The sequence below is a fragment of the Diceros bicornis genome, chromosome 14, assembly GCF_020826845.1.
Source record: "Diceros bicornis minor isolate mBicDic1 chromosome 14, mDicBic1.mat.cur, whole genome shotgun sequence".
NCBI lineage: Eukaryota > Metazoa > Chordata > Mammalia > Perissodactyla > Rhinocerotidae > Diceros > Diceros bicornis.
The window spans coordinates 14,011,092-14,037,433 of record NC_080753.1 but is presented as its reverse complement, the minus strand read 5'-3'; the positions used below and the strand labels follow the sequence as shown (position 1 = coordinate 14,037,433).

Here is a 26,342-nt window from a genome sequence, read left to right as displayed (position 1 = left end):
AACAATGATTTTATGTATATTCATTTATACATAATTCATACATATAGTCTGTATCTTGGAAGCCTGGGCCTGAGGGACACTAAGTGACCTGAGAGGAAGGCTCATACCAGGCCCCACAGAGCGCTAAGCAACAGAGCGATGATGTGCCAGGGTGCTCGGGAACTAGAAGGGACAGAGGGTCCCCTGAGAGCAGAGCTCGAGTCTGTTTTGTTCTTCATTCTGTCCCCAACGCCTAGAACACTAAAGAGTCCATAGGGGACATAATAGCTGTTCAAACATGCATCAGAAAAAACATTTTTATTATCAGAGGGAAAATGCCTCTCAACCATAAAAGAAAATTTCTTTCACCATTACCAAGAAAGGTAGGTATTTTCCTGTGAATACCTGAGGGTGTCAGGTATGAATTTCTGCAAGTGACTCTGATGGCCCTGTGACAGATGTTATATGACAATGTCTGGAAAAGTTCAAGAAGACACATAATCTATGTTTCCCTTTTTTATTTATTCTAATTCCAAGCAAGAGACAGGATAGAAGGAGACTGAAAATCTGATTTCCATTTAATCCTAATGAAAAAGAATAAATTGTAACTAAATCTGTTCATAGGAGATGTATTTTTTAATTACCACTAAAACTTTTGAAGAGTTTACTGGCCTCACAAAAGCCAGGATCTACGTTTAAGTCAAGCACTTCATTGCTGGAAAACTTCAGAGGATTGGTCCTGCGTGTGCTGGGCGGTCTAGCTTGCTTTATTTCATCTTGAAAATCTTTGCTTCCAAACATTTCTCATCCCCTGGAGGCTTCCTCTGGCTGCAAGGCTGCAGAAACTTCTTCACGGTGGGGAGGTTGCTGATTCTGGTTTTCCGGGCCTGCAATGCACAGGAGCACAGCCTCAGAGTGGAGCCAAAGACCAGCCCTGTCATTAGCACAAGCCGGGGAATCTGAGACCCTCCTAGACGAGGACCCACTGAGTCTCCTCCATCAGCGCCAGTGTGAGGCTGGGGAACACAGTCTGAGCCATGAGGATAAGAGGAAGAGAATCCAGCTCAATAGCACTTTCTTCCCTCTCTTCTTCCCTACACACTCATCCTGTGGATTCATGGCTCTTGTGCAATGCAAGGAAGAGGATGTGTCTGTCAGATACCATCACAGATACAGTCTCCAATCAGGAAAAGCAAAGATAGAGTTCGATCGGGAGCGGGAGCGGAGAGCGGACGCCAGAGAGCCCTGAGCAGCCCCGCCGCCGCCGCCGGCCTCGTTACCGTCACACCCCGGGAGGCGCCGCAGCGGCCGCAGCCGGCCCCAGGCCCCATCACCGCAGCCAGGAGCAGCGAGGCCCAGACCCCGCGGCCGCCGCCCCCGCCCTCAGCGCCCCGGGCAGGGCGGGGACCAGGTCATCGCAGCGAAGGTTTCGGGAACAGTAAAATGTTTCAATGTAAGAAACGGATATGGTTTCATCAACAGGAATGACACCAAAGAAGACGTATTAGTGCACCAGGCTGCCATAAAGAAGAATAACCCCAGGAAGCACCTTCGCAGGGTAGGAGATGGAGAGACTGCGGAGTTTAGTGTTGTTGAAGGAGAGAAGGGCGCGCAGGCAGCAAATGTTACAGGCGCTGGTGGAGTTCCAGAGCAAGGCAGTAAATACGCAGCACACCATAACCATATAGACGCTATCCACCGCGCAGGGGTCCCCCACGCAGCTACCCTCAAAATTACCAGAATAGTGAGAGTGGGGAACAGGATGAGGGATCGGAGAGTGCTCCCGAAGGCCAGGCCCAAAGCGCCGGCCCTACTGCAGGCGACGGTTCCCACCTTACTACGCGGAGACCCTATGGGCGTCGACCACAGTATTCCAGCCCTCCTGTGCAGGGAGAAGCGATGGAGGGTGCTGACAACCAGGGTGCAGGGGAACAAGGGAGCCCAGTGAGGGAGAATATGTATGGGGTTATAGACCACCATTCCGCAGGGACCCTCCTCGCCAAAGTCAGCCTAGAGAGGACGGCAGTGAAGAAGATAAGGGAAATCAAGGCGATGAGACCCGAGGTCAGCAGCCACCTCAACGTCGGTGCAGCCGCAACTCCAATTACCGAGTCAGACGCCCGGAAAACCCCAAACCACAGGATGGCAAAGAGACGAAAGCAACCGATCCACCAGCTGAGAATTCGGCCGCCCCCGAGGCCGAGGAGGGCAGGGCTGAGTAAATGCAGGCTTACCATCTCTACCATCATCCGGTTTAGTCATCCAACAAGAAGAAAGGAATAGGAAATCCCAGCAATAAGAAATGAACAAAAGATTGGAGCTGAAGACCTTAAGTGCTTGCTTTTTGCCTGTTGACCAGATAACTAGAACTATCTGCATTATCTATGCAGCATGGGATTTTTATTATTTTTACCTAAAAACGTCTCTTTTTGGTAATGACCAAATGTGTTTTTTTAAAAAAAAAGAAAAAAGCCTGGTTTTTCTCAATATACCTTTAAAAGTTTTTAAATTGTTTCATATCTGGTCACGTTGAGATTTTTAAGAACCTCATTTCTAATTTGTAATAAAAGTTTACGACTTGGGGCCGGCCTGTGGCTTAGCGGTTAAGTGCAGGTGCTCTGCTACTGGCAGGCCGGGTTGGGATCCTGGGCGCGCACCGTCGCACCGCTTGTCCAGCAATGTTGAGGCGGCTCCCACATAGAGCAACTAGCAGAATGTGCAGCTATGACATACAACTATCTAATGGGGCCTTGGGGACAAAAAGTGAAAAAAAAAAAAAGGAAGAGGACTGGCAATAGATGTTAGCTCAGGGCTGGTCTTCCTCACAAAAAAAAAAAAGTTTACAACTTGATTTTTTCAGAAAAGTTAACAAACTGCCAGCACCTGTTAATAAAGGTCTTAAATAACAAAAAAATAAAAAAATAAAAAAAGGAAAGAAAAAGCAAAGATATAGGAAAAGTGGGCAGGAACTAAAGACAGAAAATATAAACGGGAAACCACGAGGCCAGTCAAAAACAATTTTCCCAGAGAGAGAGAGGAGATTGTGCAGAGAGAAACACAATGTCTGAAAGTAGGAACAGGAGCCGAGGGGAGGAGACCTGCTCACAGACTCAGGTGTGGAAAGAGAAGGACACACTTGGGTCAAGGGAATCTCAGAGAAAAGAGGACAGAAACCGTCATGGAGCAGGGGCCTGGGAGAGAGAGGCTGACCCTGGGTCCCTCTCCTTGTAAAAGACAAATTCTTCTTCTTGGGGCAGCATCCACTCAGATCTCCTCGGCATAATGAGATTCTTTTCACGCCTCAGACCAGGGCCCAAGAGCCAATTTTGGAGACCTGAGGGCAGCAAAGGCCTGAACAATAATGGGGACCCAGGAGTCCAAATATTAGATTCCAAGATGGAAGATGAGGGCCTTCCGTCCTGAGGGCTGTGAAAGAGATCACCTTAAGCAGAGGGAAGTTGGCCAGAAGGCTGGGGTCAAGCTCTTCGACATAGTAGAGAAGTTCAACCAGGTGAACGTCAGCCCTGCTCAGCGTGTTGCCAACCAGGTAGTCTTGTCCGTGGCTCTTCAACACCTGGCGAATTTGAGGGATCAGGTCATGGACACAGGCACAGTCAGGCTGGGCTCCTTGCTCCTCCCGGGTCTCTCCAGCCCCACTCTCCCTCTCTGCTGCCTCCCTGGGCGGATGTGGAGCCTCAGACCTTCTCCACCGGCCCTGACTCAGTGAGACGGAGGGAGGAGTGGGCTCTGCTGTTCTTCCTCAGTCCTCAGCTGAAGCTGGGCTACCATGTCCTTCTCCCTTTCCCACATCATGGGGCTCCCTACTTGCACCTTGTACTGGGCCAAGGGCTTAGCGCCTGCTGTGCCATGTTTCTGTTGGCCCCACACCCTAAAGTGAGCAGCCCTGAAACTGCAGGGCATGGCTCTCCATCTGTCTCACTTTCTCTCTTTCTTTGTTCCACACTTTTCTTTCTCCCCTCTCCCTTGGACAAAGGCTCCATCTTCATGACAGCCTTCTTCAGTCCTGAGCAGACTAGTTCAGAGTCTGCCTTTCTCCTCTCCTCTGCTCTCCTCATTTCTTGTTTGTCTCTCTGGGACCTGAATAAACCTGGGTCACCTTGAACTCAGCATCTCCCTTACAACATTCACTCCAACTTCTAACTTGCACTATGTTATGATCTGCATGCTGAAATGTCTAGGGGTGAACTGCATTGATGACTGCAACTCGCTTGGTAATATATGCAAAAATAATATATTTGATTGACAGAGAGAAGGATGGAGAGGTAGAGACATATGACGAAGCAAACACAATAAAAGGTTAATTTTGGTATCTACTTGGTGGATGTATATGTGTTAATTGCATATTTCTTTCAACTTTTCTGAATGTTTGCAATTTTCCATCATAAATTGTAGGGGAAATATGTGATATTTATTAAAATATTCTAGCAGTACGGAAATTATAAAGTATAAGCAGAAAAAACACACATAGCAACACCAACTAAAGAAAATAACATGGTGGCAAATACCTTTTCAGACTAAGTATGTATATAGAAGTTGGATAAAAAATAGAGAATATAATAAATCATCAAATGCTATGTTGTAATGTGCATCTTTCATTTATTATATCACGTGGTTCTTTGATTTCAGAGTATAGATGTCCTCAAACTGCAGTCACTGAAGAATTTGTCATCATGAGAATGTGCCTAAACTCTCAGCACCGCAAGGACCAAGAGTGGATTTTATGGTTAGTATTAAATTCTTCACTCCTTGAATAGGACCTGACACACTAGCAATGACTGAGCACTTGTTGAATGAAAGAAAGAATGATTTAATGCTTTATAAAGATGAGGGGGTCGGTGTTAATCCTTTTATTTGTATGTAAGCCACCTGTATGGCTTACAATCATTTTTTGGGTCGTGATTTTTATTTAGCATGATTTCAGGTACTTTTGATCTTAAAATGTTCTCCTTTACTTTCAAAGAGAAACATTAACTAAGATAGGTACTATGTGTAATGATGCAACTTTATTTCCTTAGTTTGCATGACTTTCCTCAAAACTCTAAGAGCCATGTCCCCCAAATTTGTAGATCATTATCCCAAACATCTCTTCATCTATCACTTCCTTTCCATCCATTGCCCCCATCTATTTAGATACATCTTATCCATTCTCTGAAATACTACCACATTCTCTTGATGGTGAGCTAGTCTCATGTCTCCCTACAGATAGTACCAGAATATTTTTTGATGTATTGCTTTCATCATGTTCCTCCTGGAGGAGAAGCCCCTGTATGTTGTTCTGCAGGATCTGCTCCAATCTCTAGTGTGGCTCTCAGAGCCTCCCAAGGCCAAGGTCTATGAACATGAAATTCCACTGAATAGAGAATTCTAGATTGCATCCTAGTAAATTGAAATTTTGGTGAAAAATTATAACATGGGTAAAACTTGTACAATTCTTTCTCACAGTGGATTTTTACAAAATGCCCTGAGAGTCAGGTGCTCCATTAACTAGTATTCAGAGAGACTTACTGGACGTGAGGGTCAATGCCCCAGGAATGCCCAGACACTCGTTCTCTTTCTCCTCTAACCTCAGTGCCCCCAGGACACTGAAAAGCCCACTTACTTTTTCAAATGCAGAGAAATAACGATTTGTTGTTCTCTCTTTGATCTGGGCAATCTTGTCATCTCTCTCATCAAGTGGGGTTATGGGCAAAAGTATGATCATTTCATTCAAATCTGCCTCACCTTCTATGTACATATCAATCCTGACAGACAAAAATGACCAAAATATCAAATGTCTCCTGCCCTAGATTTCATAGGTTAAAAATGTAAAAGAATGAGGTAACAGGGGATGGTAAAGGAATTCACCTCCATTGGGTGCATTTTTATAAGCCAGTCATTCAGCTATGATTTTTACTTAATTTTCACATTTCATTTGAGAACAAGCTTGTGAGTTAGGTACATGTCTAAAATTTTTGTTACACACATGACCAAATATAAGGACCGAGAGCATCGGTGACCTGCCCAGGGTCACAGGCATGAGAGACATTGGTGGAATCACTGCAAGTAACCACTGAGCCTCTAGCTGGGGTTTGCCATCTCTGCTGGGGTTTGTTCTGTGCACAAACTCAGTGTGATTCATGTGATCAAAGATGTGCCACCTAAGTCACCTCCAGAGAAAGTCCCTGGCACAGCCCTCTCAGTCATGGCCCTCTCCCTCTCATCCTCTTACACCACCCAGGTCCACTTAATGCCCAATGTTGGCAGTTCTTCCAGTGATTTCCCATAGAACATGGTTCCGCAGCCCTCTCCATGCACTGTTGCCCAACAATGGCCGTGCTTGCATTTCTCAAGACCCAACTTAAAGTATCCCCTGAAATAGTGCTATTCCTTATACAGTTCCAACCAGTGAGTATACCAAGTGATTTTTTTTTTAATAGTTCTAAACAGGGCTCGTATAAGAGGATTTTAAAAATAAAAGCTTTAGGGTGCTGGCCTGGTGGCATAGTGGTTGAGTTCACATGCTCCACTTTGGTGGACCAGGGTTCATGGGTTCAGATCCTGGGAGAAGACCTACACACTGCTTACCAAGCCATACTGTGGCCAGGGTCCCACATATAAAGTAGAGGATGATGGGCACGGATGTTAGCCTAGGGCCAATCTTCTTCAGCAAAAAGAAGAAGATTGACAACAGATGTTAGCTCAGGGCTAATCTTCCTCACGAAAAAAAATAATAAAATAAAATTAAAGCTTTATTGAAATATAATTTACCTACCATAACATCACCCTTTTCAAGTGTAGAATTTTGTGATATAGATAAAGTCATAGAATTCTATACAATCACCACACTCTAATTCCAGAATATTTTCATCCCTTCCAAATGAAATGCTCTATGCTTTCACAGGAATTCTCCATTCTTTCCTCCCTCCAGCCTCAGGTAACCACTGAACTACTTTCTGTGTCTATGGATATGAACGTTCTGGGTGTTTTATACAAATGAAATCATGCAGTATGTGTCATTTGTATCTGGTTTCATTTATGTAACATAATGTGTCAAGGTTTGTCCATGTTGTATGCATCAGGACTCCATTTATTTTCATGGTCAAATAATATTCCATTGTATGGCTGTACCACCTTCTGTTCTTCATCTATTCATCACTTGATGGACATTTGCACTGTTTCCACTTTTTGAAGATTATGAACAACACTGTTATGAACATTTGTGTACAAGTGTTAGTGTGGATTGTATTTTCGATTCTCTTGGGTATATACCTGGTAGTGGAATTGCTGAGTCTTATGGTAACTCTATGTTTAACTTTTGAATAACTGCCAACAGTTCTTTACACAGTTTTAATTTTAATCATGTGTCCCACCCACCGGGAGGAGACCCCTCGATATAGTTGTATTGAATAAATCTGCTGCTTCAGTACTGTATCAGAATGCTCAATGTAACCCGAGCATCTTGGGTTCAACCTCTGTTAACCCTTGTCAAAAAATGCCAATCCATATAACTGGGTGATAAGTTACGTTCCTAGTCATCGTTCTGGTAATTTCTGGAATATGAGTCAGCTCCTTTGGGTCCTTCACTTCCTCAGCCTTATCCATAGGTAGGCACTTTGTCTCTTGCCTCTGGCTGTGGGCTGGTGTCCAGCTCCTAAAGGCCTGAGAACCCAGAGTCATGATTCTGCCATCCTTTTGGCTCCCCTGTTCATCAATGTTTAGAGACCTCTGTCACTGTGCCCTATCCGTGGGCCACATCCTCTTCTATAATTCCACTTGCTTGAGTGCACTGCAGGTTTCCTGTCCCTCATCCTCTGAGGTCTCTGCTGTACTGGACCTCAGTCTAAACCACCAAGGCCACACTGCTATTGGTCCTGATCCTCCTGACACTGTCTTGGTCTCTCAGGGAAAGATTTAAATTGTTGCTATTAACTGTTGATGAAAGAGCAGGAAAAATACCGTACAGGGCTCTCTCCTTTATGTCTTTCCCATAGAGGTTGTATTTGGCGGCAGTGTAGCTGAGAATGGCTCTGCATTGCACCAGCTTCATCCCACCGATTTCGACCATTGGCACTTGCTGGAACATCAAGCTCCTACCTTTGAAAGAAGAAAAGAAAACATAGAATGAAATGTTTTATGGATCACACTTGCAGGATGAAAACCTGTTTGTTGAAATGACTGAAGATAGAAAAAGAAACAAAAAATTATTATCTGGGAACATTTCAAAGTAAATAGCATTTTTGTTTTTAACTTCCTGTAATCTTTTTTCTTATCAGCCTTTTACTTTTTAACCTATTATTTAATTTATCTTTTTCTTTTCCATCCAGATGCATGGGAGGTCTCCGTATTTTTTGCACTGATTTCTCTCATGGATATTTTGGGAGGAAGTTGGGAAAGCCTGCAATAGGGCCACCAGCCAGTGGCCATTTCAACTGGGAAGTTCCTAAAATGAATCTGTGGGTTCCTGGCATTAGGGCCAGTGCTAAGGGAGATTTCCGGAGGGTGTTCTGTATGCTCTCCAAATCCCCTCATTGGAGAGTGTGTGCAGGGGGCCCGTGTTCCCCAGCCCACTGCTGCTGGCCCTCGCTCTTTCTCTCCCTCCTCACAGGTTCCCCTGTCCTTCCAACTAACTCAACGCCATCTTGTTATCTGAGCTATAATATGCTAAGACATCACGTTGTCAACCGTTCAGAGAAAAGAATTCAAGGCCACTGGTGGGTCTGTTTCTCCTCTTTGACTCTAAAGCATGTGTTTGATGTCCTTGCTGGGAGGGCTGTGGGATCCTGAGCTGCTAGAGCTCAGTCACTGGGCAGAAAAGCAGGAGAAGCAAAGAGAGGGATCCACAGGGCCTGGGGATGGTCCTGGAGCAAATACTCAAGAGAGTTCTAACTCTTCCTGCCCTGAGGGAGTTAGAGTTGCAAGAGCCGCTCAAGGAGACCCACCCCTGACATTCGAAAAGCCACTCCTACAGAGTTTAGGGGCCGGGGGTTCCATGCTAGATTAGAAGAAAACTGACAAGTCATCATCTTATCACAAAACAAATGGTTAATATGTTCCTTTTCAAGGTTGGCAATTAAAAGATTAAACAAAAAATTTCAGGATGTTTGGACTCTCTCTGTCAGGCAGTAGGAAACAGCTTTCTGCAGAAACTTACTGTGAGGTTTTCAGGAATTGGATGCAAGGAGGAAGGCAGATGAGAAACCTCTGCCATGAGCAGCAGGGAGCTGATGTCAGTAAGGGGCAAGCGAGTCTCTGGTATACTTTTTATATTGGGTCGCAGATAAAATTCAGAACACCCAATTAAATGTGAATTTCACACAAATAATAAATAATTTTTTAGTATGTCATAAGCAATGCATGGAACATACTTATAGTAAAAAATAACTCGTTTTCTGAAATTCACATTTCATTGGTTATCCTGTATTTATCTGCTAAATCTGGCAACCCTATTTGCATACTTTTGTCTCTCAGCCACGCTTGGATCAGCCTTTCTAGCCTCTGGGCCTTTGCACATGCTCTTTGCTCTGATTAGAATATTCTACCCATGCTATGATTGTATTTCCCCTATTATATCTTTACTCACATTATTTGACACTGAATGTTTAATATCAGTTTCCCGACAGACTGTGAGCTCCTGGGAGTAGGACCTTCATCTTGCTTTCAGTCAAGTCCCCAAAGTCCCTGTACATATTAGGAGCATAATATATAACATAGTTATTAAAATTATTAAGCGGAAAATTTCTAGCAAATACAAAAGTAGAGAGAATAGCATATCCAACTTCAATGTACCAATCTCCCTGCTTCAGCAAGTGCCAAGAATCTTTTTTCATCTATACCCTGCAGTGGGTGATAAGGCAACCTCCTAAAAACATCGGTCCACGTCCAAATGTCGTGAACCCGTGATGTGACCTTATTTGGAAAAAGGGTCTTTGTAGATGTAATGAAGTTAAGGAACTTGAAATTAGATCATTCTGGATTATCCTGGTGAGCCCAAAACCCAGTAACACGTATCCTTATAAGAGAAGAGAAGACAGACACACATATACACACAGGGGGAGGTGAGATGATGACTGAGTCAGAGGTTGAAGTAACGTGGCGATGAGCCAAGGCAAGCAGGGAATGCAAAAAGCCACCAGAAGCTGGAAGAGGCAGGAAGCATTCTCCCCTAGAGCCCTCAGAGGAAGTACAGCCCAGCTGACGCCTTGACACCCTGACTTGGGATTTTCAGCCTCAAAAAGTGTGAGAGAATACATTCTGTTTTTTTAAGCTGCCCAGTTTATAGTAATTTGATACAGCAACCACGAGAATCTAATATATATTCCCACTCACTACCATGGGATTATTTTGAAGCAAGTCGTAGACAGCATATCAATTCATCTATCAAAAATTTAGTATGTTAATCTCTAAAAGGTAAGGACTATTTTTCTCAAAAAGAGCAGACTTTTCTCCTATCACACTAAAGTTTTATAATTCGTCCCTTTCATTAAATATTCAGCATTCTAATTTCTCCCAACATCTCATGAAGGTTACTTACAGTTGGTTTAATAGTATCAGGCTCAAGTGAGGTAGAAATTTTCCATTTAATAATTTTAATTATATGTTATATCATTTGGGTGATGGGAATAAATGTGTACTGAAGACATGGGTGAGTGAATACCTATGTCAGGCAGGTGAGAGTGTGGGGGGATGTGTGAGGAACTCCCAAAGCCCAGACTCGAACCCTTAGATCACCGAGGTGTGTGTGGAGTTGTGTGCAGTGTTATTACCATTGGTGAGGGAGCCCTGGGGACACTGCAGGGCCATGTCCCCATACTAGGAGCTCACAGGACAGTGGGGGAGGCACAGTGGCTTCAGGTTTCTGAGATGCTCACGGGGCTCTGTGGGAGGTCAGAGCAGAGCCCAGCTCTCCCTGGGAAGCACCAAGGAGAGGAGTGGAGTGTGGCCAGGGGGAAGGAGCTGCCAGGCAGGGCTAGCAACTGTGCCCAGGCAGGAAGGCCAGGGCCCGGCCTTGCACAGGAGTGTGATGGGCTGCAGGTGGATGTGAGGAGGGATGTGAGGAGGGCTCCCTGCAGGTACAGGAGTCACTGAAGGAGATCAAGAAAGTGGAGAGACTCAGATGCACTTGAGGAAATCTGCTCTGGTTGTGAGTGGAGAACAGACCAGAGTGAAGTGAAGCCTCAGTCAGGGAGCCCTGCGTCTGTGTGCCCCCTGCCCCACCCCTCACTGTGGGGACCCTCCCACTAAGGGGAAGAGAACTCCAGGTGCCAAAGCCCACCTTTTCTGGGAGAGTGTTCATCACTGGCCCTGGGTGGGGCTAAAGCTAGAAATCACTCTTCATCCAGGCACTCTGGCTGAGAACAATGATTTTGTATATATCCATTTATACATAATTCATGCATATAGTCTGTATCTTGGAAGCCCGGTTCTGAGGGACACTGAGTGACCTGAGAGGAGGGCTCATGCCCAGGCCCCACAGAGCACTAAGCAGCAGAGCGATGATGTGCCAGGGTGCTCGGGGACTAGAAGGGACAGAGGGTCCCCTGAGAGCAGAGCTCGGCTCTGTTTTGTTCTTCACTCCGTCCTCAATGCCTAGAACACTAAAGAGTCCATAGTAGATGTAATATCTGTTCAAAAATGCATCAGAAAAAACCTTTTTAATGTCCTAAGGAAAAGGACTCTAAAAGAAAAAAGAAAATTTCTTTCACCATTACCGAGAAAGGCAGGTATTTTCCTGTGAATACCTGAGAGTGTCAGGCATGAATTTCTGCACTTGGTTTCTCCCATGTATACATGTTATTAAACTTTGTTATTATTTTCTCCTGATAACCTGTCTTTCATTTATTTTTTATTTATTTATTTTTTTGTGTGAGGAAGATCAGCCCTGAGCTAACATCTGTGCTAATCTTCCTCTTTTTGCTGAGGAAGACTGGCTCTGAGCCAACATCTATTGCCAATCCTCCTCCTTTTCCTCCCCAAAGCCCCAGTAGATAGTTGTACGTCATAGTTGCACATCCTTCTAGTTGCTGTATGTGGGATGCGGCCTCAGCATGGCCGGAGAAGCGGTGCGTCGGTGCGCGCCCGGGAGCCAAACCTGGGCCGCCAGCAGCAGAGAGCGCGCACTTAACCACTAAGCCCCGGGGCCAGCCCTAATCCGTCTTTTTAATTATTTGGCCAGTCATAAGAACCTTGAGGGAAAGGGCGGAGGGGGATTTTCCTTCTTCCCTGACAGTTTTGGCGCCCAACGTGGGGCAAAAATTTCACTGACTGGACACTGCTCACTCCTGGACGACTGCAGCGGAGAGATCCTGGACCCTGACAAGAGCCCGCAGGAGGTGAGAGTTCTTACCATGTCAGTCTCCCGGATCTCTGCCTGCGGGGTCCAGTGGAAGTGAGAGTGGTGTGTTTTTTCTTTCTAAACTTAGATTAACAGGAGAAAATATTGGTGAAGCTAGCTTCTTGGACTCAGCAACTCTAGGTTCTGGTTGGGTACCCATTGGATAATTGATCCATTTCCTCCCAGAAATAGTCTTTGTCTCTGTCTCTCTGTTTGTTGTTTACACAGGCATCTCTATAAGCCTGTCGTCTGGGCTTTTGTCTTGTTCTGTATCTTGTGAGCTTGGCTTTGTGACAATTCTGGTCTCCGCCTTCTGGAGGATGTACATACCGGCTACATCCTTGGCAGCCAATTGAGCAGACTGGGGTTCCGAGAAACTCTCTTTGTCTGGCTGTGCCTACTTTCAGGGAAGTTTGTCATAAGGGGTTCCTTTTGTATAAGGGGCCTTTGTCATCTCTTGTTGTGCTTTCTTATTTTGGGGAGTAAATTCTCTGGATCTCTTTTGGGGACACCTCTTGCGTTCATAGTTAAAGCTTGGGATGAGTCGCTGTTAAGGTTAAGATCCCACTTGTCAATGTGGCCAGACGACGGATCATTTAAGTTGGAAAAACTTCTAAATTGGGGGAAAAAATGTTTTGAGAGCTCTCACATAATTATTTAATTGGTACCTAAAAAATGGCCAGAGGAAAAAAAAAAGAGAAAAATTTGACTAGCCTTAAGACCCTGACTCAGGTTACAATTGAATTGAGAACATGTAAAAGTGTAAGTGTTGATAAGATTATAAAGGTTGGAATGTTTGAGCTAATTTTATATAAAGAGGTAACATCAACTTTGCCTCAGTATGTTTTAAAATGTCTGACTGGGAATGCTTCCCTTGTCCAAAATTATAAGATCAAGACCTATTGATAAAAGTCTTAATGAAAACTATGTTTAGAGGTATAAGAGGTGATGAAATTTACATGAAATTTTATAGAAAAACTGATGTTATTTCTATTATAGAACTGGGTAACAAAAATAATAACTTAAATGATGGCTAATTTTATCTAATGTCTTATGAAGTCTTGTAGGCAATCTAAATAATTATTGGGAACAAGTAACTAAATCGATGTGAAAAAGATAAATGTTGAGTGAACTTTTAACAATAATTCTGTGTTATGGTGGTTACAGCTTCCAAACTCTTTTTGGTGACTTAAAACTAGAGTTTTGCTAAATTTTATGATAAAAATTCATTGAGTATCTAGATCATTTCCAAATAAGATAAGATATTAGACATTAACTGCTAAATATAGGTTTATCTACTTTTGGCTTCTTACAGGAAAACTAAAAGGTGTTTTGGGTCTATTGGTAAACATGTCTTGTGTTTTATTAAAAGATTTTAGTATAAAGTAACATGTTTCCAGAAATTATGAAATGTTTATAAATTTTCCAAGCCACAGAATGTCAATGTAAAAGAAAGTTTATAATTGCTCACTTAGTTTTTACTTACAAATTAAAGTTTCTAAGGGTTAAAATTTCTAATTACTACATGTGATTAAAGCTACTAAAATAAAGAAAAATATGTCTGTGTACAAGGAAAGTAAGATGTATAAAGAAGGTACAAAAAATGGAAATATTTTGTTTGGTTGGTTAAGAAAGATAAATTTGTCCCGAAGTACTAGAAGGAAAAAAAAAATGAGGGCAAGGGACAAATTCTGAATGTAAAAAGTAAGTTATAGAAGGTTTGTTGAAGAGGAACCCATGGTCAAGTTCGCTGGGATTAAGGTAAATCCAATTAAGTAAAAGAGTTTTAATATCAGAAGTAAGCTGGTGCAAAATTAAAATTTGGTCTCCTCTTAAAAGGATAATTTTTCTTGAACTTTTCATCTGAGAGGTTATAAAAGGTTTTTCTTTACCTTTGAGTAAGTCTACCTAAAAGACAAAAAAAGTCTATGTTTTGTTAAAATAATTTTCTGTGTTCAAAGGACTGAGGTCTCTCTATTAAGGTTTTTTTTTTTTTGCTGTTTTAACTCTCTTTCTGCCCTTGACTGTTTCATAATGAGCATTGTTTCATACTTGATCAAGTGTTCATGATAAACCTTCTTAAGTGGTATTAAATGGGTTAATGTTATTGATATAGGTATTTTAAAATTGTATAACAGTGCTGAAATTCTGATCCATCCTGGTTACTTGTTATTATTAGTTAAAGTGTTGTATGTCACAGAATTAACCAAATTTCTTTGTCAATTGCCATTTGGGGTCGTGTTTACAGATAGTTATTTCTTTACTCTGATGCTTTTACGTGTGTTTCATCTTCAAAAAAGTTCCTGGAAAGGACTCTAACATTTACTCTGGAGTATAGGCTTCTGACAAACTTTCTGATCATAAAACTGAATGGGGTAAGAAATTACAGAACTCTGATGGAGAGACAGATGACTTCATGAAGCTGCTAGCAAAAAGATCAAGATCAAAAACTGATTACACAGGACTAAATAAACTGATGAGGATGATTCTAATTTTTATGATTTTTCATTTGAAATATTGCTGATTTTTTAATGTTCTGTTTTTTCAGATTTAAGGAAAACTTTTTCTCTTTTCTCCTGAGCTAGCTATGACATATGTATATAGCAATTTGGTAAATGATAACTCGGTAAGCAAAATTGAAATATTTTTCTTTTTCTCTCCACCTGATCCCTCCAGAATTTGGAAACTTTTAGTAAGTAAATATTCTTGCTTCATGGCAATATAGTTATTTGCATATGTTCAATAAGAATCTGTTCTCCTTATAACAGGACACAATTGGAAACACTGGTTATATTACCAAGGCTGTGACTGGAACATCATATTTGCGATATAACCATACAGCTTTTAAGGAATGAAGATTGGACTTTACGGAATAAAGCCACATGGAAATATTGGCCTGGTACCTTATGTTCCAAGCAGCACTTACTGGATAAGCAAAAAATGTCACCTACCTGGCAGGTACAAGGAACCTCAAAATATTTTGGGGAAACCTCAAGAAGAGAGGAATTCACCCAAATCTGTAGGTATTGCAGGTGAAGTCTGATGAGAAAATCCTTGGCTTGGCTTTCCTGGCCTTGAGAGGCTTTTTAAGTTCAATCTGAGATTCCTTGTAAAAAGTTTCCAGCAAAGCAGATTTAAAAGAGCTTATATGATCAATGGCTATTCTTGCTGTACTTATGTAAATAATTGGGCCAAGTTTATTAAAACTAAACTTATATTGCAAACTAGTTATTTTTAATTTGGCTATCTTTGATAAAAATGAGGGTGATTTCAGAGAGAAAAATTATATTTCAGTAAAAACTGTACTATACATTTGCGGATATTAGATCCTAGTTTTGTTAATTGTCTTTTGAGGTTTTTGTTTTATATCTGTTGACTGGACCGATTCCTGATTTCTTCTAGTCTCCTGAAATATCTGGCTACAGATCTCCAAACGAACGTTTTTTATTTTTTCCATCATTTTCTTTTGGAATCACTGAGAACTGAACCTGCCCTTTATCCTGAAGCCTTACAAACTGAAACCAATAGAATTGATATAAACCTGAGAGATTACCCAATGACATCATCAGAGACATTTTAAACTGCAAAAGATGCTTTGACGCTGACATCTAGAAATCTTAACTGGCTGTCCTCTGAACTCAGAAACCGCTTTACAATTTGCTCCAACAATTAAACCTGTTTTTCTTTTGTTTCCATAGAGATGCTTCTTATTAAATACTTGATTCCTCACTTCCACAATACATAAGGCCTACCTTTGGGAGCCCGCCTGCATCATCACCTTCTAAAATACACTTAATTGAACTGATCTATTATCAGGACTAAGAAATGTGTTCAGTGAGATGGAACAATCTACCAACTCAGCTTCTGGACTATGAAACTTCTTTAAGTTTCAAAAGGACTGTGAAACTTTTAGTTTCAAAGGTGGGACTGTGGGAAATCAAAATTGGCCATCCTGAAATATATCTCTTTACCTTGATTATTTTCTCTGACGGACATTTGACCTCCCCCAAACTGCCTAAAGGAATTTTTGTGTGTGTGTGTGTGAGGAAGATTAGCCCTGTGCTAACATCTACCAATCCTCCTCTTTTTTTGCTGAAGAAGACTGGCCCTGGGCCAATACCCGTGCCCATCTTCCTCCACTTTATATGGGACGCCGCCCCAAGCGGTATGTCAGTGCACACCTGGGATCCGAGCTGGTGAACCCCAGGCTGCCAGCAGCGGAGTGTGTGCACCCAACCGCCTGCTCCACCGGGCCAGCCCCTGCCTAAAGGAATTTAACTCTGGGTGTAGACGGACTGGCAGGATCCTTGCTAAGCCCATTCTTAACAAAATTCTGTTTACCAAATATTTACATTTGTAAGGGTATCTCCTTCTGTGTAGTGGGAAGACGAGGGATGACCTTTTTTGTGAAAACTCTTATCAGGACGGAAGAAGACGACTTAAATCTACCTACTCTCGATTACTATAATTCCTGTCTCTCCGGCCACATTCTCTGTAGGTGGCCCTGCAAAGCATTGTCTGACAAACATTTACATTTCCCTCTTCACGTAAATTGTCTTCTTCCCCTCTGAAATCCCAAAACACCGCCCACCCCCAACATCCTCCTTTGTGTTTAGCTGAAGATAGTATTTAAGATGAGAATTTCTGCTATTGTGTTGAGAAACTCAATTTCCCTGGTTTCTCCCATGTATACATGTTATTAAACTTGGTATTATTTTCTTCTGCTAACCTGTCTTTTTAATTATTTGGCCAGCCATAAGAACCTTAAGGGAAAGGGCAGAGGGGGATTCTCTCTCTTCCCCTACAATGGCTATGTGACAGGTGTTATATGACAATTTCTGGAAAAGATCAAGGTGAGCACAGAATCTGTTTTCCTTTGTTATTGTATTTTTCATTCCAACCAACAGACAGTTTTGAAGGAGATTGAAAATCTGATTTCATATTTAACCTAGTGAAACATAAAAATTTGTAACTAAATCTGCTCATAAGAATTGTGTTATTTAATTACCACTAAAAACTTGGAATATTTTTTTAGTCTCAAAATAGCCAGGATCTACATCTAGGTCAAGCACTTCATTGTTGGAACTTCAGAAGATTGGTCCTGCATGTGTTAGGCCACTATGCTTGCTCTATTTCATCTTGAAAATCTTCTTTACTTTTGGTAGCCTTTTCTCATCTGCTGGGGCTTCCTCTGGCTGCCAGGCTGTAGAAATTTCTTCAAGATGAGGAGGTTGCTGATTCCGGTTTTCAGGACCTGCAATGCACAGGAGCACAGCCTCAGAGTGGAGCCAAAGACCAACCCGGTCATTAGCACAAGCCAGGGAATCTGAGACCCTCCTAGGCGAGGACCCACTGAGTCTCCTCCATCAGCGCCAGTGTGAGGCTGGGGAACAGACACGGGGAGAGCCATGATGATAAGAGGAAGAAAATCCAGCTCAATAGCATTTCTTCCCTCTCTTCTTCCCTACACACTCATCCTATGGATTCACAGCTCTTGTGCAATACAAGGAAGAGGATGTGCCCGTCAGATATCAGCACAGATACAGTCTCCAAGAACTCAAGGCAAGTGCGGGGCCTGTTTCTCCTCTTTCACTCTAATGCATATGTTTGATTTCCTTGCTGGAGGGCTGTGGGATCCTGAGCTGATACAGTCAGTCCTGGTGCAGAAAAGCAGGAGAAGCAAAGAGAGGGATCCACAGGGCCTGGGGGATGGTCCTGGAGCAAACACTCACAGAGTTCCAGCCCTTCCTGCCCTGAGCGAGTTACCAGAACTGCTCAAGGAGCCCCAGCCCTGACATTTGCACCACTTCCCTCCCTCTCCCTGGCCCCCAGCTCCCAGGGTACACACACATAGGCATTGCCCGGGGTTAAAACCCCAACACATGACTTCTACTAGATACTCTCATCAGAGGCAACTAGATACTTGGGCTTACCATTTCTCAGCTTTTCCAAGTCTTTCGAAGTTTCTGTAAATTTCTCTTCAAACTAGAAAGCAGAAACAGTCAATGAGTTCTTGTTCTTTCATTCCACAGCATTATAGAACTTTTACACTTGAATGGCCCCTGTCTGGCACGTGATGAGGAGAAGGGAGATTCCTGAGCTTGGCAGGGTACACAGAGGAGTGTGATCAGGGCCACTGGGAATTTAGATGAGAGGCGTCAGGAAAGAGCAGGGTTACAGCAGTGACAGCTCACTCTTGCAGTTTCAATTCACCTCCACCCTCTTTCCAGCTCTGTGGATGGTTAGGTGGTGACTGGGGAGGGGATGTCATGCAGGGAAGGGACCGGGAAGATCTTCCTGTTGTGGAGTTTGAATGTCTCAGGAAAGCCTGTCTCTCCACGTGAGATCAGGACAGGACATTGTGTGTCCCCCGGCATGCGGTATGCCAGGGGGCAGTGACCCTCTGAGACGCTGCCACCAGGGGCCTCTGCTGTCGTGGACACCAGCCCATCCCACAAGGCCCCACTCAGGGTAGAATGAGTGCTGGGGGCTGCACAGCTTCACCTCTTTCAACCCAGAATTTCCTCTCCTCGAAAATAGTGGGCATATTAGGTTAGAACTCCCAATTTCAGGAAGGAAAAATTGTTTCCATATAGCTTTTTTTTTTAACTAAAAATGTTGATTTCTCATATGATTTCCTGGGTTTAAATACATTTAGTGACCTCTTGACCTTCGACACATTACTAAATCTCTCCGTGTCTCAGTGTCCTCATCTATAAAAGGGGTAGAGTTGTGGTACCAACTTATAGGTTGGTGTGAAGATAAATCCGTATGGTATGCAAAGACCTTTAAACAGTACCATGTATACACTAGGTGCTCAATAAACAGACGTTGTCAGGAGTTTTGAAGTTGATTGCTGTTTCATCATACCATCCTTTTTTTAATAAAAAAGATTTAAAACAATCTAACATGGGTGAACATGTACTCTGTGCTTGACCTACATTCAGGATTTACACCTTGGTGTATATTATCCCTTCTCCTGAGCCGAGTCTCTGTGGTTGGAATGGCAGCCATAAGCAAGGCTGTTTCAGTCGGACCAGAAGCTCTGAATGGTTGTTGAGTTTAGTACAAACATGAAAATCAGTAATTATATAATCATGCAGTTTACTTAATCAGCAGAATCTATCAAACCAAAAGTCAAAAGAGGCAGCTATTAGGAAACTGGATTTCAGTGTTGATAGAATCTGGTTCTACTCTTGGCTCTGCCTCACAGTAGCTGTGTGATCCGGGCACAGTCACTTCACATCTCCAGACCTTAGTTTCCTCATCTATGAAAGGGAGGTAGAACATTTTCTTAAGCAGAATATGTTGTGTTTTAAAATGCATATTATAGGACCGGCCCCCATAAACCATGTAATAACCAGTAGTGGTGTTTGCAGTGGGTATTATAGTTTAAAGGGATTCTTCATGGTGAAAAGTGTGGGAATTTGGGGGTTTCTGACTTGTCCAGTGGAACAGTTTATTGTGGGTCTACATGACTCCACAGGGTCAGACTATACAGACAGTGAGGTGTGAGTGCAGTAATTCATAAAGCACCCACTTCAAGACAAACATAAGGGATGGTGGTGGTCTTCACAGCAGGGTGGCTGAGGGGGGGTGGGGTTGGCTAGTGAGATGGTGTTTGTGAGGCTAGTGGAGACGGATGGGATGGTGATGGTCAGCCTTTGGGCACAGAGAACCCAGAAGCCCTGACCAAGAGCCTCTGGTAAGTCCTTGCCCCACCACCCTCTTCAGTCAAGCTGGGATGGAGAAGAGGAAGCCTGGATGCTCTCAGCATCTCCCCCTGCTTCCCCCTCCTGTGCTGAGCTGATCCTGCCCCGGGGCTCTGAACATGTCCCTGAACCAAAACCTGATGCTGGACACAGTGAAAACGAGTTATTGACTCATAGAAAGAAAACAACCTGGAATGGCACTATTTGGATGTTTTGTGTATTGTTTCTTCATGAAATTGAGAGAGGACCAGGCTAAAGCCCCATGCACCCACGGAGCAATCCAGAGAGTGTAATCCCAAGGCTTTAGTAAACATGGTGTTATGAGGCTGAAGGGAGCCCACTAGAAGTTCCTGTCACAGGACACTGTCCCATCTGGAACCCTCCTTTTCTGCTCCCACCTGAGGGACAAGATGTCCTGAGTCTGTCCATGACCCTCTCCCCGGGAAACCCATCCCAGAGTTGCTGGTCCCTCTGATCTGGACTGAGAAATGTTTTTCTCTGTGACACCTCTAGAAGGCAGCACTCAACAGACTCCCAGGAAACATACCATTTTTCCACTGCGAATATGGCATTTTGACACTCTAAATGCTTGGGTGTCCTCCTAGATGCTCCCTTCTCTCCTTTTAATCACCTCCTTACCATGTGCAACCTCACTAGAATGTAAACCGCCTGAGGACAGGCCCGTGTCTGTCTTGTTCATCCGTGTGTCCCCAGGACCTAGCACAGGACCTGGCCCTTAACAGTGCTCAACAAAATCACTGCTGAGTCAAGGTATTACATCTTCACAGCCAGTTTGTTACAATCCATTCCTCCCCACATTTGTTGTTATTTCTTAACTTTAATTGTATTATATTTTAATATTATATCTTTTTATCCTTTTATTATATAAATGTCAAGCATGTACAATTAAAATAAAGGAAAAAAGATCATCCTTGCACCCATTGCCCAGCAGCAATAGTTATCAACTCAAGCCAGTCTCCCGTCATCTATATGCCCACGACACTCCCTCTCCTGTAATAGTTTAAAGCAAATCCCAGATATCTTGTATTTCCTCTTTAAATAGTTCAATGTGTCTCTAAAACGTAAGAACTATTTTAAAAATAACCTCAGTATGTTATCACACCTAAAACAGTAACAATAACTCTTTAATATTTTTTAATATGCAGTGTGTTCATGTTTCTAACTATTGCATAAATGTCATAAATGACATTTTACGTTTGTTTAAATCCATTTGAAATTGGCCCACATATTGTGATTAGTTTCTAAAATTTATTTTGGTTGTTTATGTTCTTTGAAGACAAGAAATTTAATAACATATTAGATCAAATCAGTTCATCACTTAATAACTGAAGTTTATTTTAATGCAAATCTCTTGACAGGTCATTTAGTAAGAACAGTCTCCTAGTTATGTGAGAAGGGACTTTGATAGTCAATTTTAGATGCGCAAGCTCTGAACCCACCTCTACTCCAGCTGCAGCCAGGAGCCACTAGATGGTTTCCATTCTGTCTCGTCCATCCAAGTAGTGAAGTTTGGGCTTCGCTGCAATGATGAGGCCTCCTGGTTTCTCTAAACTGGAATGAATGAACACATGAATGAATAAATGAACAAATGAAGAAAACAAGAGAAGCAAAAATGTACTTTATGATACATGGTTGAACAGCACCAACGATGCTGAAGAAGTTCTGCCTCCTTCATGGCAGAGTCAGAAGAATCCCTGGAATGTCTTCCTTGGCTCAAATTCTCACCCTCAGGAGCCAAGCCCAGGAAATGGCACCAAACCACTCTCCAGTCTCCACTGGGTAAAGTGGTGGTCTTGGAAACCAAATCGGTGAGGGTCTGTGGTAAGGAAGTGAGCGTGGGGATCAGGGGAAGGGGAAGGATTAGAGAACTAATATTTATTGAAAACAACCTCCTAATGATTGCGAACAAATCCTAACCTCTTTGAATATGTTATATCTTTATTCTTCATATCAGCCCCATGAAATAGTTGTTATTATCTCCATTTTGCAGTTAATGAGACAGAGGTGCAGAGATTAGTTAAATGACACATCCACAGTCACACTCCAGGGGGTGGTGGACATGGAAATCCACCCCCAGGATAAAGGGAGGGCAGGGCTGGACCCCACACAGATAGATGCAGGCCCTGGGAGCCTGTGAGGTGCCTTGAAACAAGAGGACTTCACTGACCCCGAGGGGGAGGAGGGAGCAGAGTTAACGATGCATTTGTTCAAAAGCTAAAATTAGGGCTCAGACTCTCGCTTAACTGTAGCTCAACAGATCCTAATTCTTCCCACAGACACAGGATGCTGATTCTTTCCTGTTTTTGGAATTCTACATTCTACCTCCACTTGGTGCATTTTATAATCTAGAAAAAGGGATGTTACTGCATCAACTTTACAGTATATGGAGTGGAACTAACATTTGTTCAATGTCTGTCATACGACGGGCATGCTCACAAATTTATCTCCATTTAATGCTACAAAAATCACCTGAGGTTATTTATGAGAGTCTGTTATCACTCTCCCTTTACAGTTGGGGATACTGAGGTTACTAGAGGAACTTGCCCAATGGAGGTGGTGGACCTGGGGTTCAAACCCACTTCTATGTGAAACCAAAGGCTAGGACTCATTTTCTGTATTAGTGTTTTTCAAAAGATGCATGACAATCCTTATTGGTGAAATCGACCAATTTTTGAAATGAAATAGAAGACAGTAGAAACTCTCCGAGTGCCGTCTATGGAGACGAGGTTAGGATCATCTCAGGAGTTTCAGCTTCAGTCAGATGTGTGTTGCACGTGTGGATGTGTGCACACTCATTTGATCAACTGATGGTGAGAGAGACATTGGTTGTGTCCAATCAGCAAAATTTGAAAGCCCTTGGTCTACCCCATGCTGCGTGGGTGGTCAACATAGACGGAACCAGAGAATGAAACTCAACAGCTCCAAAAGTGGACATGACTAGTTCCTCATGAGTGTGAATGGAAGCACAGGGGACTGGTTACAAGCGGGAGTCCCAAAGCCAGGACTGAGGGAGGAACAGTTGCATTTTCCATCCAAATCCCAGGCTCTGTTTAGAAAACATTAAGATTCTTCTTGCCAAATTTTATTGTTGTGGAGTTTCGGACAAAAATATATTTCTCTTTGCCCAGGAGATATATCTCTGAAAAAGTGTGTATGACTTGAATTTTAGATATCAAAATGTTTTCAATATGCACATTTTTAATGGGGGACTCAATAGTCTAACCTTCAGAAAGTAAAAAATTCGGGCCAGCCCCATGGCTTAGCGGTTAAGCGCGTGCGCTCCGCTGCTGACGGCCCGGGTTTGGATCCCGCGTGCACACTGATGGACCGCTTCTCCATGCTGAGGCCTCGTCCCACGTACAGCAACTAGGAGGATGTGCAGCTATGACATACAACTATCTACTGGGGCTTTGGGGGAAAAAAAGTAAATAAATAAAATTATTAAAAAAAAAGAAAGTAAAAAATCCTTTGGAAACATACTTAATCAACCATCTGTCTTGTGATTGGAGATACTGGAGTTGGTGCTTTCTCATCACGGGAGGCGGAGGTGCTGGGATTGAGCAGAATGGAGAGGAGACTAAGGCCGGCACTGAGGCGGGAAGTGTGTGCTGTGGACTAGAGTTCACACCGCCAAGTGACTCACACCTCACACTCAGCTCCTTTCCCTTTCACTGAGGATCCTGTTACAAAGGGAAAGGAACTCTTCTCTTAGATAATATGTTATCATAACTCTCTTCCTCATAGACAACTTTCCTCACCTCCCCACTAGGAGGTTTCCAAAGGCCTGGTCCAGACTAGGGCAAGGGTTATCCTAAAACTTTGCCTGGTCAGCAGAAAATGAGAATTAGAGAGATTCGATGAACTGCCAAAGAGCACACACGTGTGCTCCTGATTCACACTCCATATCCAGCAAGTGTGTCTGCCCTCGACCACAACCCCGGGAAGTAGCTTCTCGTATCCTGTTCTAAAGAGGAGGAAACTGAAGGTCAAAGACATGCAGTGGCTTTCCTAGGCTCACACGCTGTGTCCTCTGATTTCAGGGCCACGTCATTTCAGGTTTCACCCCACCGTGGAACGCTCAGGCGCTCTCTGTGGGTCTCCCTGAGACTCTTGTTTATTTTTCCCATTCGGAATCCATTAGCCAGCTAACGGTTGAAGGGCAGGGAGAGAAGGAAACATGGAATTCCTGAGTTCCTCTCTGTTAGCTGATTTTTAGGTGCTTGATATGAAGAAGCACTGATAAAAGCGTGCCTTGGTTTATTTTGACAGCCTAAAAATTTACTATGAGTAAATTGAGCACTAGTGTAACTAAATTTTACCTTAATAGGGGAGTAGGCTTACATTCCTTGAAAGGCCTTATCCATGATAATCCCAGGAATGAACTAAAGGAGTGAGGTCTAGGGATCCTAATCACAGCAGGTCTCAGCAGAGAGAAGGAGACTTGGTGCCCAATCCCAGCTCTTTCCTCATGAGGATCACAACCTCGGGCAGGTGGATGCATCTCTGCACCACAATTTTTTCTTCTAAAAACAGAGTTATTTCTACTTTTGAGGGCTGTTGAGAAAGTTAAATGAGATAATGTACATAAAATTCATTATCAGGATCAGCAAATGCATGCTCTCTCCTGCTCCCAGATCCTGGAGATGAGTTAGTCTGAACATACCAGGTAACACCTGTGTCTTCTTTCTTCTATCTGTCTGTCAATCTATCTATCTATCTATCTATCTATCTATCTATCTATCTATCTACCTACCTACCTACCTATCTATTAACACATAGAGCTCCTTTAGGAGTGAGATTTAATCTCCAGACTTTTTTCAAATGTCATGTAAAGGATCTTTTTGTTTAGCTGCTGTGGAAAGATTAGTGACATTCACTTATTACTTAACCTGGATTGCAGGAAGTTTTTGGCGAAGGTTCAGGGTTCTGGCACATCATTAAACAAGGCCTTGCGTAACCCCAACACTGCAGCAGATCCCTGGTTCTGTCCCAGGACCCTGCCCTCCACGTGCCTTTCTCCTCAGGCCCGCCCTGCTGCCCCTCCCTCCCTGATCCGGGCACTCTGGCCTCCTTCCTGTGCCCGAGCCCCCTTTGCATGGGTCCAGCCATTGGAACGGGAGACCCACGGCTTCTCTCTCCAGCTCTTCACAGCCCTTACGCGGGTCTTACTGTCGACACTTCATGAAAATGATCACGTCTCTCCAGCATCCTCTTGCTTACCCGGCAATGACCCATTTCACTAATCCTTCTCTGACGCTTCATTTCTGGTTTATATGTAGAAGTATTTCCTTCTTTTAAAAAATTTCCTTCAGTGCCAGCCTTGATGGCCAAATGGGTAAAGTTCATCAGTCCACTTAGGCAGTCCTAGTTCAGTTCCCCATGAGGAGCCCCACCACTCCTCTGTCAGTAGCCATGCTGTGGCACAGGCTCACATAGAAGAACTAGAAGGACTTACAGCTAGAATATACAATTATGTGCTGGAGCTTTGGGGAGGGAAAAAAAGTAGAGAGAGGATCATTGGCAACAGTTGTTAGCTCAGGGCAAAGCTTTCACAAGAAAAAAAGCAAAAAATTTCCTCAACTGACACTTTTTGAGCAGTTTCCAGTGCTAAGAAATGATGCCTGGTGGGGAACAGGATCCGAGCCTGATCTAGTCCCTGACCTAAAGGGCTTTAAGTCTAGTCAGAAAAACAGGTTTGTGGACAACAGACAGAGCATGAGGGGCCCAGCAGGGACTTCTCTTTGAGTGGTTCCAACTCAAGAATCACAAGTCTCTGAGTGGTTCCAACTCAAGAATCACGATTCTCTCAACCAAGCAAGTCAGAGCGAGGTGAGGAGCTGCCAGGCTGAGGAAGCTGAGGGCGCTGCTCTGCGGCCCAGGGCGCTCCTGCCTCCCAGGCTGCACCCAGTCCCCAAGCTCCGTGCCTCTCTACCCCACGTGGCTGCCTTCCTCCCCTTCAAATGAGGACCCCGCCTCAGCCCTGACAAACCTTGCTCTCGGTAGAATCCTGCCTAGTGCTTTTCCTCATTGCCATTTCAATGTCTTCCCCCATATGTACTAGAGTTTTTCCCATGAATTCTGTTATGTTCTAATAGCTCCAGGATCTCCCTGAGCCTCTCCATCTCTCCTGTATGAGACCTTTCCTTTTTTCCCCCAATATTAACACTTAGAGCATGGTTGACTCACATTCTTTTTTTATTTTATTTTTTTAATTAATTAATTTATTTATATTTTTCCCCCAAAGCCCAAGTAGATAGTTGTACGTCATAGCTGCACATCCTTCTAGTTGCTGCATGTGG

General features: G+C 43.3%; 2 pseudogenes; one reads left to right on the top strand and one right to left on the bottom strand.

Moving 5' to 3' along the window:
• Positions 1-746: 746 nt before the first annotated feature.
• On the bottom strand, positions 747-22,913 carry LOC131414232 (glutathione S-transferase A1-like; annotated as a pseudogene).
• On the top strand, positions 1,097-2,381 carry LOC131413524 (Y-box-binding protein 1-like; annotated as a pseudogene).
• Positions 22,914-26,342: the final 3,429 nt, after the last annotated feature.